The 16,043-nt window shown below is 43.1% G+C and overlaps 1 long non-coding RNA gene across 30 annotated transcripts in view; it reads right to left on the minus strand.

Moving 5' to 3' along the window:
- Positions 1–16,043, minus strand: part of LOC307186525 — a 2,785,769-nt gene that overhangs the window by 1,571,241 nt on the left and 1,198,485 nt on the right. Inside the window, exon 1 of one of the 30 annotated variants that reach the window (XR_013828356.1) lies at positions 7,738–7,936. The exons of the other annotated variants lie outside the window; for them this stretch is intronic. This is a non-coding gene — a long non-coding RNA (uncharacterized lncRNA). Of the gene's footprint in view, positions 1–7,737; positions 7,937–16,043 lie in introns of those variants that run through there. 30 annotated transcript variants of the gene reach the window in all.

A 16,043-nucleotide genomic window follows, 5' to 3' on the forward strand; every position in this document is an offset into this window, starting at 1 on the left:
ACTGGGCAGGGGGACACTTGTTGGGGTCCACTCTGGAGGATCAGTAACAGAAATTGAGACTATTGTAACCTCAATGAACAGATGTGTGAGCCAAACTGTAGTTAACATAGAACAGTGTATAAGGCTCGGGTAAAATAAGATGTTTTTAACACTTCCATTTGATATTTCCATCACTTTTTATAAGCAAGTTCAGTGAAAAGGTTTGTCTTATTTGTCAGGTCAATATTAGAGAAACGAAGTGATTTCTTTCCAAGGATGTACAGCTAATAATCTTGGTTAAACCTTCAATCTTGTTTTAAATGCTTTTCCATTGAAAATGATACCTCTCTTTCAGCTCCCCCATTTCTGAGAAGTATAAAATCTTATAATTTATTATTACCAAAGGGGAAAGGTGGGAGGAGGGATCAATTAACAGTTTGGAATGAACACATACACACTGCTATGTATAAAATAGATCATCAACAAGGAACTACTGTATAGCACAGGGAACTACACTCAACATTTTGCAATAACCTATAAGGGGAAATAATCTGAAAAAGAATAGATATTTTTATTGACATCATCTATCAATGACAGTTAAAGTGTAGCCTAAGGGAAGCTGGTGGTGAGTGCTTCTGACCCTGAAGACTTCAATCATCTAAAGTTTGGACTCTGCCTGCTTCCCAAGGCCCTTAATGAACATATGTGTAGCCGTAGCTTAAAAAATTCCCCAGTTTGGGTTTCGGGGAGACACTGATTTTGAAAAAGCCCTGGTGTTCTCCTTACATGAATGGGACTCTTCCTACTGCTAAAACATGTCTGTCACACCCAGAGGATGGTATACCGTCTGATCGGGAAGAGTTTGGAAAAGGCATCTCATCTCCTCATCTCCTGGTGCTCGGGTTCACCCCTCCAGCGTCTTTACTAACAGTCTCCCCACTTGGAGATGTCAGCACTGTCAACATCCTGTTGCGTACAGTTTGGAATTTGTCCAGAGGATGAAGCGGAAGGATGAGGAACAATGAGAGACAAGTCCTAGGTGTTCAGACAGGCACATGTCACTCTAATTTCCAATCAGGAAGACGAATTGACCAAAGGCTAGGGTTGCCCATGAAAACAGTATAGGGCTTGAGGAAATCCCGCTGCTTTGTGGCCAGTTCCCATAAACACGAGTTGAACAATGGAACTCAGGGGCAGTAAAATTCACAAAACTGCAGAGTTGAAAATATCCATCACTGAAAAATGTCTTGAGGAAAGTCAGAGAAAAGGACTTGTAAGCAAGGGAGAATGGCAGGAAAGGGATTTGAGGAGGTAGAAAGGACTCGCCATTAAGCACAAGAAAAGGAGCTGAACATTGCCAACATTGCCAACATTGCAGTTGGCCAAAAAGGGTGTATGCGTTCTTTTCTGTATATATTCAAGAAAAGGGCATACACTTTTTTAGCCAACCAAACAGGTGGGCACTGGAAGTCAATACTACAAAAGATATCACTTCGCATCAGTCAGAAGAGCCATCCTCATAAAGCGTAAACAACAGAAATGCAGGACAGGGCAACGAGAAGAGGGAGCCCTGTGAGACTTATAGTGGAAATGTATATTGCCAACGGCCATTCTGGAGAAGTGTATTGTGTTTACTAAAGCATCTAAAAAATGAGCTACAGAGCATAGGGCACTTGCACTCATGGGCGTATATCTTGGGAAAAACAAAAATCGAGAGGACACAGGCACCCCAATGTTTACCCCCTCTCTGTTTAAAAGATCCTCGACTAGGATATAACTTAAATGTCTCTGGAGGGAAAAAATGGATAGAGATGTGGTACTTAGGTAGAGTGGAATATTATTCAGCCTGGAAATCAATGAAATATGGCCAGTTGTAACAACTCCGGAGGAGTTACGTATGATCATTCTAAGTGACAGAATTCAAAAAGAAAAAGACACATATCATAAGATATCACTTAAAGGTGGAATCCAAAATGGCTACACATGAAATAAATTACAAAACAAAAACATAGTCAAATATGTAGAAAACACGCATAAGGCTGCTAAACGGGAAAGGTGGGGAGGGGTGAGGCATCATCCAGGAGGTTGAAATTAGCAAAGATACCATTCCAAATACCAAACTGATAATCAACAAGGCCTACACGGTAGCTAAAAGAACTGCACTCAGCACACTCAAGTCACCGGAAAAGAATATATACGACTGGTAAGAATCTGAAAAAGAATTTATTGATGTCTCTCTGTACGTGAATCAAGTGGATGTACAGCAGCAAGAAACAGAGCTTTGAAAATCAGCTGTAACCAATATAGTAATAAATTGAAAAAAATAAACGACAGAGAGACAGAGAAAACCTCTTACAACTTTTCCTCAGGGACGGTGATGCAACATGGATTGAACACATCTAGACCCACAGCAGGATGAGACATAAGGCTGGAAACTGTTTGCGCTAAGAGAAATGTGAGGTTGGGTGAGGAAATGCACACCCTTTAATGTAATACTACCTGGTACCCATTCAATGGGTCCCAAATCTGCAGGTTCAAGGGATCTTCCTACAGCTAAAACATGCATGGAAAACCCAGAGGACTGTACACCATGTGATCGGGAGATGTGTCTAAAATGCACCTCATTTATCCTCTCCTGGTGCTCCTGTTCACCATTCCAGCCACGCTACTTAGAATCTCCCCACTTGGAGAATCAGCACATTTAAACTTCTGTTTCACACATTTTGCAAATTGTGAGGAGGATGAACGGGAAGAGGGGGAACCAATGAGAGAAGAGTTGTAGGGGTTTGGACGGGCACATATCACTCTAATTTCCCATTAAGAGTAAGAATTAAAGGAAGGCTCAGCCTGCCTCGCCAGAGCCAAAATAGGGCCTGAAGCAATCCTGCGGGTTTGAGGCCAGCTCACAAAAGAGCAACTTAAAAAATGGAGCTCAGGGTCACTGCAATTCACAAACCTGCAGAGTTATAAATGAAAACTAACGTCCAAAAATATGTTGAGGTAAGGCAAAGAAGAGGATCTGAATGCAAGACAGAATTGCAAGAAACAGATTTCAAGAGATAGATTGGACTCGTCTTTAACGCACATGAAAAGCGGCAGAATTTCGACAATGATGCAGTTGGCCCAAAAGGGCGTATGCGTTTTTTCCTGATTATATCCAGGAAAAAACGCATACGCACTTTATGGGCAACGAAGCAAGCAAGCAATGCAAATGTGCACAACAAAGAAGTCTCACTTCCCACCGGTCAAAAGGGCCATCCTAAAAAATTGTAAAAACCAGAAATGCAGGACAGGCCATGGAGAACAGGGAGCCTTTATACGCTGATGGGCAGTGTGTGAACTGCCGAGAGCCACTCTGGAGAAGTGTATGGTGGTTCCTAAATCATCTAAAAAACAGAGCTACAGAGCATAGGACACTTCCAATCATGGGAGTATATCTAGGGAAGTCTAAAAATCAACAAGACACAAGCACACCACAGTTTAGGGCTACTCTGTTTACAAGAACCTCAACTTCAGTACACCTTAAATATCCCAGGAAAGAGAACAATGGATAAAGAAGATGTGGTACTTATGTACAATGGAATATCTCTTCACCATGAAATCAATGTAATAAGGCTAGTAGAAGGATAAAGAGTGGATTTAGGTCCGATAATACTACTTGAAATAAGTCAAACAGAAAAAGAAACATATCATAAGATATCACTTATAGAGGGAGGGTAAATATGGCTGCACAAGAAATGAATTACAGAACAGAACAGTGTCTCACATTTAGAAAACACACTTATGTCAGCTTAAGGGGAAAGGAGAGGTGGGGTGATGCATAAAACCAGAGTTTGAAATTAGCACAGATACCATTCAATAAACCAAATAGGTATTAGACAAGATCTACACCTTGTTCAATGAACAGGCCTCAACACACCCTATACACCGCAGAGAAATATATCTGAGGAATAAGAATCTTAAAACCCATGTATTGATATATCTCCATAAGGGAATCAAGTGTGTGCAGAGCGGCACAAACAGCAGTGAAAAGGAGCTAAACCCCATTATAGAAATAAATTTTAAAAACAAAACGCTGAAACAATGAAAGAGAGAAAAATTCTTACAAAATTCGCTCAGGGGCTGTGATGCAACCTGGATTGACCACATATAAACCCACAGCTGGATAAGACATAAGGCTGGACACTTGGGGCTGACAGGATTGGTGAGCTTTGGTGAGCAACTGCCGAAAGTTTAATGCAATACTTCATGCTACTCAGTCCAAGGGTCCCAACACTCCAGGTTGAAGGGAATCTTCCTACAGCTAAACCATGCTTGGGAAACCCAGCGACTGGTATACCATATGATCGGGAAAGGTTTCTAAAACGCACCTCATTTTTCCTCTCCTGGGGCTCCGGATCGACATTCCAGCCGCATTACTAACAACATCCCCACATGGAGTCAATGCCTTTAAGTTCTGGTATCGCACAGTCTGCAGTTAGTGCAGAGGATGAATGGGAATAGGGGGAACCAGTGAGAAACTAGCTGTAGCGGTTTCAATGGGCACATGTCACTCTAATATCACATCAGTAAGAAGAATTAACCAAAGGCACAGCAAGGTGCCCCAGAAGAAAAATAGGGCTTCAAGGAATCCTGTGGTTATGGGGCAAGACCACAAAAATAAGAGCTAAAAAATGCAGCTAAGGGCCACTGCAATTCAAAAACCTGCAGAGTTATAAAGGCCAACTATTTTTAAAAAACATATTGAGGTAAGGCTATGAAGAGGCATTGAAAGCAAGGCAGAATTGCAGGAAACCGATTTCAGGAGGTAGACTGGAATTGCATTGAAAGCATATGAAGAGAGTCAGAAACTCGACAATGATGCACTTGGCCAAAAAGGGCGTATGCGTTTTTTCCTGAATATATTCAGGAAAAAACGCATACGCCCTTTTTGGCCAACCAAGCAAGCTTGCAAAGGAAATCTGCACTACAATGAAGTCTCACTTCCACCCGGTCAAAAGGGCCATCTGAAAAAAGTGTAAAATCCATAAAGGCACGACAGGCCATGGAGAACTGGGAGCCTTCTTATGCTGATGGGCGGGATGTAAATTGCCAACAGCCACTCTGGAGAAGTGTATGGTGTTTCCTGAAACATCTAAAAAACAAAGCAACAGAGCCTAGGGCACTTCCACTTATGGTCCTATAGCTTAGGGAAATTAAAATCAAAAAGACACAGCCACCCCAAAGTTTGGGACGGCTCTGTTTACAAGAACCTCGTTTACGGCACAAGTTCAATATCGCAGAAAGTGAAAAATGGATAAAGAACTTGTGGTACTTACGTACAATGCAATATCACTCAGCAATGAAATCTATGTCATCAGGCCCGTAGCAGCATAATGAGTGGATTCAGGTATGATGATTCGAACTGAAATAAGTCACACAGAAAAAGAAACATCATAAGGTATCACTAATACACAGAATGTGAACTTGGCTACACATGAACTGAATTACAAAACAGAACAGTGTCTCAAGTTTAGAAAACCAACTTACGCTTGCTTAACGGGGAAGGTGAGTTGGGGTGCTGCATAAAACCAGAGATTGAAATGAGCACAGATAAAGTTCCTTAAGCCAAATATGGAATAGACAAGAGCTACTCCTTGCTCAATGAAATGGACTCAACACCCCATATTAAACGCCTAAGAATGTACCTGACTAGTAAGTATCTTAAAACCTATGGATTGCTATGTCTCCGAAAGAGAATCAAGCATGTGTACAGGGGCATAAACGCAGCAGTGATAGGATTGGAGAGGTTCGGTGAGCAAATGAAGACCCTTTGAAGTCATATTGCATGGTACCCATTCCACGGGTCTCAACTCTCCAGGTTTAAGGTATTCTTCCTTCAGCTAAAACATGCATGTGGAACCCCGAGTATGATCAACCATGTGAATGGGAGACGTGTTCAAATATGTTTCAGTTTTCCTCCCCTGGTACTCGGGTGCAACATTCCAGACGCTTTACTAACACTCTCCCCACTTGGAGAGTCAGCGCCTTTAACCTCCTGTTTGGCCCAGTTTGCAATTTCTGCGGAAGATGAACAGGAATAGCGAGAACCAATGAGAGACTAGTTGGAGGTGTCTGGACGGGCAAATTTAACTCTCATTTCCCACCAGGAAGAGGAAATAACCAAAGGCTCAGCGTGCCGTGCCGGAACCAGATTAGGGCCTGAAGCCATCCTGCGGTGTTGCGGCCAGCTCAAAAGAAAGCGAGTTGAAGAAAGGAGCTCAGGGACACTGTAATTCACAAACCTGCAGTTATAAATGATAGCTATCGTCCAAAAATATACTGAAGTAAGGCTGCCAAGAGGATTGAATGCAGGGCAGAATTGCAGGAAACCGATTTCAGGAGGTAGACTGGAATTGCATTGAAAGCATAGGAAAAGAGGCAGAACGTCCACAATGATGCACTTGGCCAAAAAGGGCGTATGCGTTTTTTCCTGAATATATTCAGGAAAAAACGCATACGCCCTTTTTGGCCAACCAAGCAAGCTTGCAAAGGAAATCTGCACTACAATGAAGTCTCACTTCCCCCCGGTCAAAAGGGCCATCTGAAAAAAGTGTAAAATCCAGAAAGGCAGGACAGGCCATGGAGAACTGGGAGCCTTTTTATGCTGATGGGCGGAAGGTAAATTGCCAACAGACACTCGGGAGAAGTGTATGGAGTTTCCTGAAACATCTAAAAAACAAAGCAACAGAGCCTAGGGCACTTCCACTTATGGTCCTATAGCTTAGGGAAATTAAAATCAAAAAGACACAGCCACCCCAAAGTTTGGAACGGCTCTGTTTACAAGAACCTTGTTTACAGTACAAGTTCAACATCGCAGAAAGTGAAAAATGGATAAAGAAGTTGTGGTATTTACTTACAACGCAGTATCACTCAGCAATGAAATCTATGTCATCAGGCCCTTAGCAGCACAATGAGTGGATTCAGGTATGATGATTCTAACTGAAATAAGTCACACAGAAAAAGAAACATCATAAGATATCAGTAATACACGGAATGGAAACTTGGCTACACAGGAACTGAATTACAGAACAGAACAGGGTCTCAAATTTAGAGTACCAACTTATGCTTGCTTAAGGGGAAAGGTGAGTTGGGGTGCTGCATAAAACCAGAGATTGAAATGAGCACAGATAAAGTTCCTTAAGTCAAATATGGAATAGACAAGAGCTACTCCTTGCTCAACGAAATGGACTCAACACCGCATATTAAACGCCTAAGAATGTACCTGACTAGTAAGTATCGTAAAACCTATGGATTGCTATGTCTCCAAAAGAGAATCAAGCATGTGTACAGGGGCATAAACACAGCAGTGATAGGTTTGGAGAGGTTCGGTAAGCAAATGAAGACCCTTTGAAGTCATATTGCATGGTACCCATTACACGGGTCTCAACTCTCCAGGTTTAAGGTATTCTTCCTTCAGCTAAAACATGCATGTGGAACCCAAGTATGATCAACCATGTGAATGGGAGACGTGTTCAAATATGTCTGTTTTCCTCCCCTGGTACTCGGGTGCAACATTCCAGACGCTTTACTAACAGTCTCCCCACTTGGAGAGTCAGCGCCTTTAACCTCCTGTTTGGCCCAGTTTGCAATTTCTGCGGAAGATGAACAGGAATAGCGAGAACCAATGAGAGGCTAGCTGGAGGTGTCTGGACGGGCAAATTTAACTCTCATTTCCCAACAGGAAGAGGAAATAACCAAAGGCTCAGCCTGCCGTACCGGAACCAGATTGGGGCCTGAAGCCATCCTGTGGTGTTGCGACCAGCTCAAAAGAAAGCGAGTTGAAGAAAGGAGCTCAGGGGCACTGTAATTCACAAACCTGCAGAGTTATAAATGACAGCTATCGTCCAAAAATAGACTGAAGTAAGGCTGCCAAGAGGACTTGAAAGCGGGGCAGAATTGCAGGAAACCGATTTCAGGAGGTAGACTGGAATTGCATTGAAAGCATAGGAAAAGAGGCAGAACGTCCACAATGATGCACTTGGCCAAAAAGGGCGTATGCATTTTTTCCTGAATATATTCAGGAAAAAACGCATACGCCCTTTTTGGCCAACCAAGCAAGCTTGCAAAGGAAATCTGCACTACAATGAAGTCTCACTTCACCCCGGTCAAAAGGGCCATCTGAAAAAAGTGTAAAATCGAGAAAGGCAACAGGCCATTGAGAACTGGGAGCCTTGTTATGCTGATGGGCGGGATGTAAATTGCCAACAGACACTTGGGAGAAGTGTATGGTGTTTCCTGAAACATCTAAAAAACAAAGCAACAGAACCTAGGGCACTTCCACTTATGGTCCTATAGCTTAGGGAAATTAAAATCAAAAAGACACAGCCACCCCAAAGTTTGGAACGGCTCTGTTTACAAGAACCTCGTTTACAGTACAAGTTCAACATCGCAGAAAGTGAAAAATGGATAAAGAAGTTGTGGTATTTACTTACAAAGCAATATCACTCAGCAATGAAATCTGTGTCATCAGGCCCTTAGCAGCACAATGAGTGGATTCAGGTATGATGATTCTAACTGAAATAAGTCACACAGAAAAAGAAACATCATAAGATATCAGTAATACACGGAATGTAAACTTGGCTACACAGGAACTGAATTACAGAACAGAACAGGGTCTCAAATTTAGAAAACCAACTTATGCTTGCTTAAGGGTAAAGGTGAGTTGGGGTGCTGCATAAAACCAGAGATTGAAATGAGCACAGATAAAGTTCCTTAAGCCAAATATGGAATAGACAAGAGCTACTCCTTGCTCAACGAAATGGACTCAACACCCCATATTAAACGCCTAAGAATGTACCTGACTAGTAAGTATCTTAAAACCTATGGATTGCTATGTCTCCGAAAGAGAATCAAGCATGTGTACAGGGGCATAAACGCAGCTGTGATAGGATTGGAGAGGTTCTGTGAGCAAATGAAGACCCTTTGAAGTCATATTGCATGGTACCCATTCCACGGGTTTCAACTACCCAGGTTTAAGGTATTCTTCCTTCAGCTAAAACATGCATGTGGAACCTAGAGTATGATCAACCATGTGATCGGGAGACGTGTTCAAATATGTCTCAGTTTTCCTCCCCTGGTACTCGGGTGCAACATTCCAGACGCTTTACTAACACTCTCCCCACTTGGAGAGTCAGTCCCTTTAACCTCCTGTTTGGCCCAGTTTGCAATTTCTGCGGAAGATGAACAGGAATAGCGAGAACCAATGAGAGGCTAGCTGGAGGTGTCTGGACGGGCAAATTTAACTCTCATTTCCCACCAGGAAGAGGAATTAACCAAAGGCTCAGCATGCCGGGCCGGAACCAGATTAGGGCCTGAAGCCATCCTGCGGTGTTGCGGCCAGGTCAAAAGAAACCGAGTTGAAGAAAGGAGCTCAGGGGCACTGTAATTCACAAACCTGCAGAGTTATAAATGACAGCTATCGTCCAAAAATAGACTGAAGTAAGGCTGCCAAGAGGACTTGAAAGCGGGGCAGAATTGCAGGAAACCGATTTCAGGAGGTAGACTGGAATTGCATTGAAAGCATAGGAAAAGAGGCAGAACGTCCACAATGATGCACTTGGCCAAAAAGGGCGTATGCGTTTTTTCCTGAATATATTCAGGAAAAAACGCATACGCCCTTTTTGGCCAACCAAGCAAGCTTGCAAAGGAAATCTGCACTACAATGAAGTCTCACTTCCCCCCGGTCAAAAGGGCCATCTGAAAAAAGTGTAAAATCGAGAAAGGCAACAGGCCATTGAGAACTGGGAGCCTTGTTATGCTGATGGGCGGGATGTAAATTGCCAACAGACACTTGGGAGAAGTGTATGGTGTTTCCTGAAACATCTAAAAAACAAAGCAACAGAGCCTAGGGCACTTCCACTTATGGCCCTATAGCTTAGGGAAATTAAAATCAAAAAGACACAGCCACCCCAAAGTTTGGAACGGCTCTGTTTACAAGAACCTCGTTTACAGTACAAGTTCAACATCGCAGAAAGTGAAAAATGGATAAAGAAGTTGTGGTATTCACTTACAAAGCAATATCACTCAGCAATGAAATCTATGTCATCAGGCCCTTAGCAGCACAATGAGTGGATTCAGGTATGATGATTCTAACTGAAATAAGTCACACAGAAAAAGAAACATCATAAGATATCAGTAATACACGGAATGTAAACTTGGCTACACAGGAACTGAATTCCAAAACAGAACAGGTTCTCAAATTTAGAAAACCAACTTATGCTTGCTTAAGGGGAAAGGTGAGTTGGGTTGCTGCATAAAACCAGAGATTGAAATGAGCACAGATAAAGTTCCTTAAGCCAAATATGGAATAGACAAGAGCTACTCCTTGCTCAACGAAATGGACTCAACACCGCATATTAAACGCCTAAGAACGTACCTGACTAGTAAATATCTTAAAACCTATGGATTGCTATGTCTCCGAAAGAGAATCAAGCATGTGTACAGGGGCATAAACGCAGCAGTGATAGGATTGGAGAGGTTCGGTGAGCAAATGAAGACCCTTTGAAGTCATATTGCATGGTACCCATTCCACAGGTTTCAACTACCGAGGTTTTAGGTATTCTTCCTTCAGCTAAAACATGCATGTGGAACCCAGAGTATGATCAACCATGTGATCGGGAGACGTGTTCAAATATGTCTCAGTTTTCCTCCCCTGGTACTCGGGTGCAACATTCCAGACGCTTTACTAACACTCTCCCCACTTGGAGAGTCAGCGCCTTTAACCTCCTGTTTGGCACAGTTTGCAATTTCTGCGGAAGATGAACAGGAATAGCGAGAACCAATGAGAGGCTAGCTGGAGGTGTCTGGACGGGCAAATTTAACTCTCATTTCCCAACAGGAAGAGGAAATAACCAAAGGCTCAGCGTGCCGTACCGGAACCAGATTAGGGCCTGAAGCCATCCTGCGGTGTTGCGGCCAGCTCAAAAGAAACCGAGTTGAAGAAAGGAGCTCAGGGGCACTGTAATTCACAAACCTGCAGAGTTATAAATGACAGCTATCGTCCAAAAATAGACTGAAGTAAGGCTGCCAAGAGGACTTGAAAGCGGGGCAGAATTGCAGGAAACCGATTTCAGGAGGTAGACTGGAATTGCATTGAAAGCATAGGAAAAGAGGCAGAACGTCCACAATGATGCACTTGGCCAAAAAGGGCGTATGCGTTTTTTCCTGAATATATTCAGGAAAAAACGCATACGCCCTTTTTGGCCAACCAAGCAAGCTTGCAAAGGAAATCTGCACTACAATGAAGTCTCACTTCCCCCCGGTCAAAAGGGCCATCTGAAAAAAGTGTAAAATCGAGAAAGGCAACAGGCCATTGAGAACTGGGAGCCTTGTTATGCTGATGGGCGGGATGTAAATTGCCAACAGACACTTGGGAGAAGTGTATGGTGTTTCCTGAAACATCTAAAAAACAAAGCAACAGAGCCTAGGGCACTTCCACTTATGGTCCTATAGCTTAGGGAAATTAAAATCAAAAAGACACAGCCACCCCAAAGTTTGGAACGGCTCTGTTTACAAGAACCTCGTTTACAGTACAAGTTCAACATCGCAGAAAGTGAAAAATGGATAAAGAAGTTGTGGTATTCACTTACAAAGCAATATCACTCAGCAATGAAATCTATGTCATCAGGCCCTTAGCAGCACAATGAGTGGATTCAGGTATGATGATTCTAACTGAAATAAGTCACACAGAAAAAGAAACATCATAAGATATCAGTAATACACGGAATGTAAACTTGGCTACACAGGAACTGAATTCCAAAACAGAACAGGTTCTCAAATTTAGAAAACCAACTTATGCTTGCTTGAGGGGAAAGGTGAGTTGGGTTGCTGCATAAAACCAGAGATTGAAATGAGCACAGATAAAGTTCCTTAAGCCAAATATGGAATAGACAAGAGCTACTCCTTGCTCAACGAAATGGACTCAACACCGCATATTAAACGCCTAAGAACGTACCTGACTAGTAAATATCTTAAAACCTATGGATTGCTATGTCTCTGAAAGAGAATCAAGCATGTGTACAGGGGCATAAACGCAGCAGTGATAGGATTGGAGAGGTTCGGTGAGCAAATGAAGATCCTTTGAAGTCATATTGCATGGTACCCATTCCACAGGTTTCAACTACCGAGGTTTTAGGTATTCTTCCTTCAGCTAAAACATGCATGTGGAACCCAGAGTATGATCAACCATGTGATCGGGAGACGTGTTCAAATATGTCTCAGTTTTCCTCCCCTGGTACTCGGGTGCAACATTCCAGACGCTTTACTAACACTCTCCCCACTTGGAGAGTCAGCGCCTTTAACCTCCTGTTTGGCACAGTTTGCAATTTCTGCGGAAGATGAACAGGAATAGCGAGAACCAATGAGAGGCTAGCTGGAGGTGTCTGGACGGGCAAATTTAACTCTCATTTCCCAACAGGAAGAGGAAATAACCAAAGGCTCAGCGTGCCGTACCGGAACCAGATTAGGGCCTGAAGCCATCCTGCGGTGTTGCGGCCAGCTCAAAAGAAACCGAGTTGAAGAAAGGAGCTCAGGGGCACTGTAATTCACAAACCTGCAGAGTTATAAATGACAGCTATCGTCCAAAAATAGACTGAAGTAAGGCTGCCAAGAGGACTTGAAAGCGGGGCAGAATTGCAGGAAACCGATTTCAGGAGGTAGACTGGAATTGCATTGAAAGCATAGGAAAAGAGGCAGAACGTCCACAATGATGCACTTGGCCAAAAAGGGCGTATGCGTTTTTTCCTGAATATATTCAGGAAAAAACGCATACGCCCTTTTTGGCCAACCAAGCAAGCTTGCAAAGGAAATCTGCACTACAATGAAGTCTCACTTCCCCCCGGTCAAAAGGGCCATCTGAAAAAAGTGTAAAATCCAGAAAGGCAACAGGCCATTGAGAACTGGGAGCCTTGTTATGCTGATGGGCGGGATGTAAATTGCCAACAGACACTTGGGAGAAGTGTATGGTGTTTCCTGAAACATCTAAAAAACAAAGCAACAGAGCCTAGGGCACTTCCACTTATGGTCCTATAGCTTAGGGAAATTAAAATCAAAAAGACACAGCCACCCCAAAGTTTGGAACGGCTCTGTTTACAAGAACCTCGTTTACAGTACAAGTTCAACATCGCAGAAAGTGAAAAATGGATAAAGAAGTTGTGGTATTCACTTACAAAGCAATATCACTCAGCAATGAAATCTATGTCATCAGGCCCTTAGCAGCACAATGAGTGGATTCAGGTATGATGATTCTAACTGAAATAAGTCACACAGAAAAAGAAACATCATAAGATATCAGTAATACACGGAATGTAAACTTGGCTACACAGGAACTGAATTCCAAAACAGAACAGGTTCTCAAATTTAGAAAACCAACTTATGCTTGCTTAAGGGGAAAGGTGAGTTGGGTTGCTGCATAAAACCAGAGATTGAAATGAGCACAGATAAAGTTCCTTAAGCCAAATATGGAATAGACAAGAGCTACTCCTTGCTCAACGAAATGGACTCAACACCGCATATTAAACGCCTAAGAACGTACCTGACTAGTAAATATCTTAAAACCTATGGATTGCTATGTCTCCGAAAGAGAATCAAGCATGTGTACAGGGGCATAAACGCAGCAGTGATAGGATTGGAGAGGTTCGGTGAGCAAATGAAGACCCTTTGAAGTCATATTGCATGGTACCCATTCCACAGGTTTCAACTACCGAGGTTTTAGGTATTCTTCCTTCAGCTAAAACATGCATGTGGAACCCAGAGTATGATCAACCATGTGATCGGGAGACGTGTTCAAATATGTCTCAGTTTTCCTCCCCTGGTACTCGGGTGCAACATTCCAGACGCTTTACTAACACTCTCCCCACTTGGAGAGTCAGCGCCTTTAACCTCCTGTTTGGCACAGTTTGCAATTTCTGCGGAAGATGAACAGGAATAGCGAGAACCAATGAGAGGCTAGCTGGAGGTGTCTGGACGGGCAAATTTAACTCTCATTTCCCAACAGGAAGAGGAAATAACCAAAGGCTCAGCGTGCCGTACCGGAACCAGATTAGGGCCTGAAGCCATCCTGCGGTGTTGCGGCCAGCTCAAAAGAAACCGAGTTGAAGAAAGGAGCTCAGGGGCACTGTAATTCACAAACCTGCAGAGTTATAAATGACAGCTATCGTCCAAAAATAGACTGAAGTAAGGCTGCCAAGAGGACTTGAAAGCGGGGCAGAATTGCAGGAAACCGATTTCAGGAGGTAGACTGGAATTGCATTGAAAGCATAGGAAAAGAGGCAGAACGTCCACAATGATGCACTTGGCCAAAAAGGGCGTATGCGTTTTTTCCTGAATATATTCAGGAAAAAACGCATACGCCCTTTTTGGCCAACCAAGCAAGCTTGCAAAGGAAATCTGCACTACAATGAAGTCTCACTTCCCCCCGGTCAAAAGGGCCATCTGAAAAAAGTGTAAAATCGAGAAAGGCAACAGGCCATTGAGAACTGGGAGCCTTGTTATGCTGATGGGCGGGATGTAAATTGCCAACAGACACTTGGGAGAAGTGTATGGTGTTTCCTGAAACATCTAAAAAACAAAGCAACAGAGCCTAGGGCACTTCCACTTATGGTCCTATAGCTTAGGGAAATTAAAATCAAAAAGACACAGCCACCCCAAAGTTTGGAACGGCTCTGTTTACAAGAACCTCGTTTACAGTACAAGTTCAACATCGCAGAAAGTGAAAAATGGATAAAGAAGTTGTGGTATTCACTTACAAAGCAATATCACTCAGCAATGAAATCTATGTCATCAGGCCCTTAGCAGCACAATGAGTGGATTCAGGTATGATGATTCTAACTGAAATAAGTCACACAGAAAAAGAAACATCATAAGATATCAGTAATACACGGAATGTAAACTTGGCTACACAGGAACTGAATTCCAAAACAGAACAGGTTCTCAAATTTAGAAAACCAACTTATGCTTGCTTAAGGGGAAAGGTGAGTTGGGTTGCTGCATAAAACCAGAGATTGAAATGAGCACAGATAAAGTTCCTTAAGCCAAATATGGAATAGACAAGAGCTACTCCTTGCTCAACGAAATGGACTCAACACCGCATATTAAACGCCTAAGAACGTACCTGACTAGTAAATATCTTAAAACCTATGGATTGCTATGTCTCCGAAAGAGAATCAAGCATGTGTACAGGGGCATAAACGCAGCAGTGATAGGATTGGAGAGGTTCGGTGAGCAAATGAAGACCCTTTGAAGTCATATTGCATGGTACCCATTCCACAGGTTTCAACTACCGAGGTTTTAGGTATTCTTCCTTCAGCTAAAACATGCATGTGGAACCCAGAGTATGATCAACCATGTGATCGGGAGACGTGTTCAAATATGTCTCAGTTTTCCTCCCCTGGTACTCGGGTGCAACATTCCAGACGCTTTACTAACACTCTCCCCACTTGGAGAGTCAGCGCCTTTAACCTCCTGTTTGGCACAGTTTGCAATTTCTGCGGAAGATGAACAGGAATAGCGAGAACCAATGAGAGGCTAGCTGGAGGTGTCTGGACGGGCAAATTTAACTCTCATTTCCCAACAGGAAGAGGAAATAACCAAAGGCTCAGCGTGCCGTACCGGAACCAGATTAGGGCCTGAAGCCATCCTGCGGTGTTGCGGCCAGCTCAAAAGAAACCGAGTTGAAGAAAGGAGCTCAGGGGCACTGTAATTCACAAACCTGCAGAGTTATAAATGACAGCTATCGTCCAAAAATAGACTGAAGTAAGGCTGCCAAGAGGACTTGAAAGCGGGGCAGAATTGCAGGAAACCGATTTCAGGAGGTAGACTGGAATTGCATTGAAAGCATAGGAAAAGAGGCAGAACGTCCACAATGATGCACTTGGCCAAAAAGGGCGTATGCGTTTTTTCCTGAATATATTCAGGAAAAAACGCATACGCCCTTTTTGGCCAACCAAGCAAGCTTGCAAAGGAAATCTGCACTACAATGAAGTCTCACTTCCCCCCGGTCAAAAGGGCCATCTGAAAAAAGTGTA

This window comes from Stenella coeruleoalba (genome assembly GCF_951394435.1).
Source record: "Stenella coeruleoalba genome assembly, chromosome: 1".
NCBI lineage: Eukaryota > Metazoa > Chordata > Mammalia > Artiodactyla > Delphinidae > Stenella > Stenella coeruleoalba.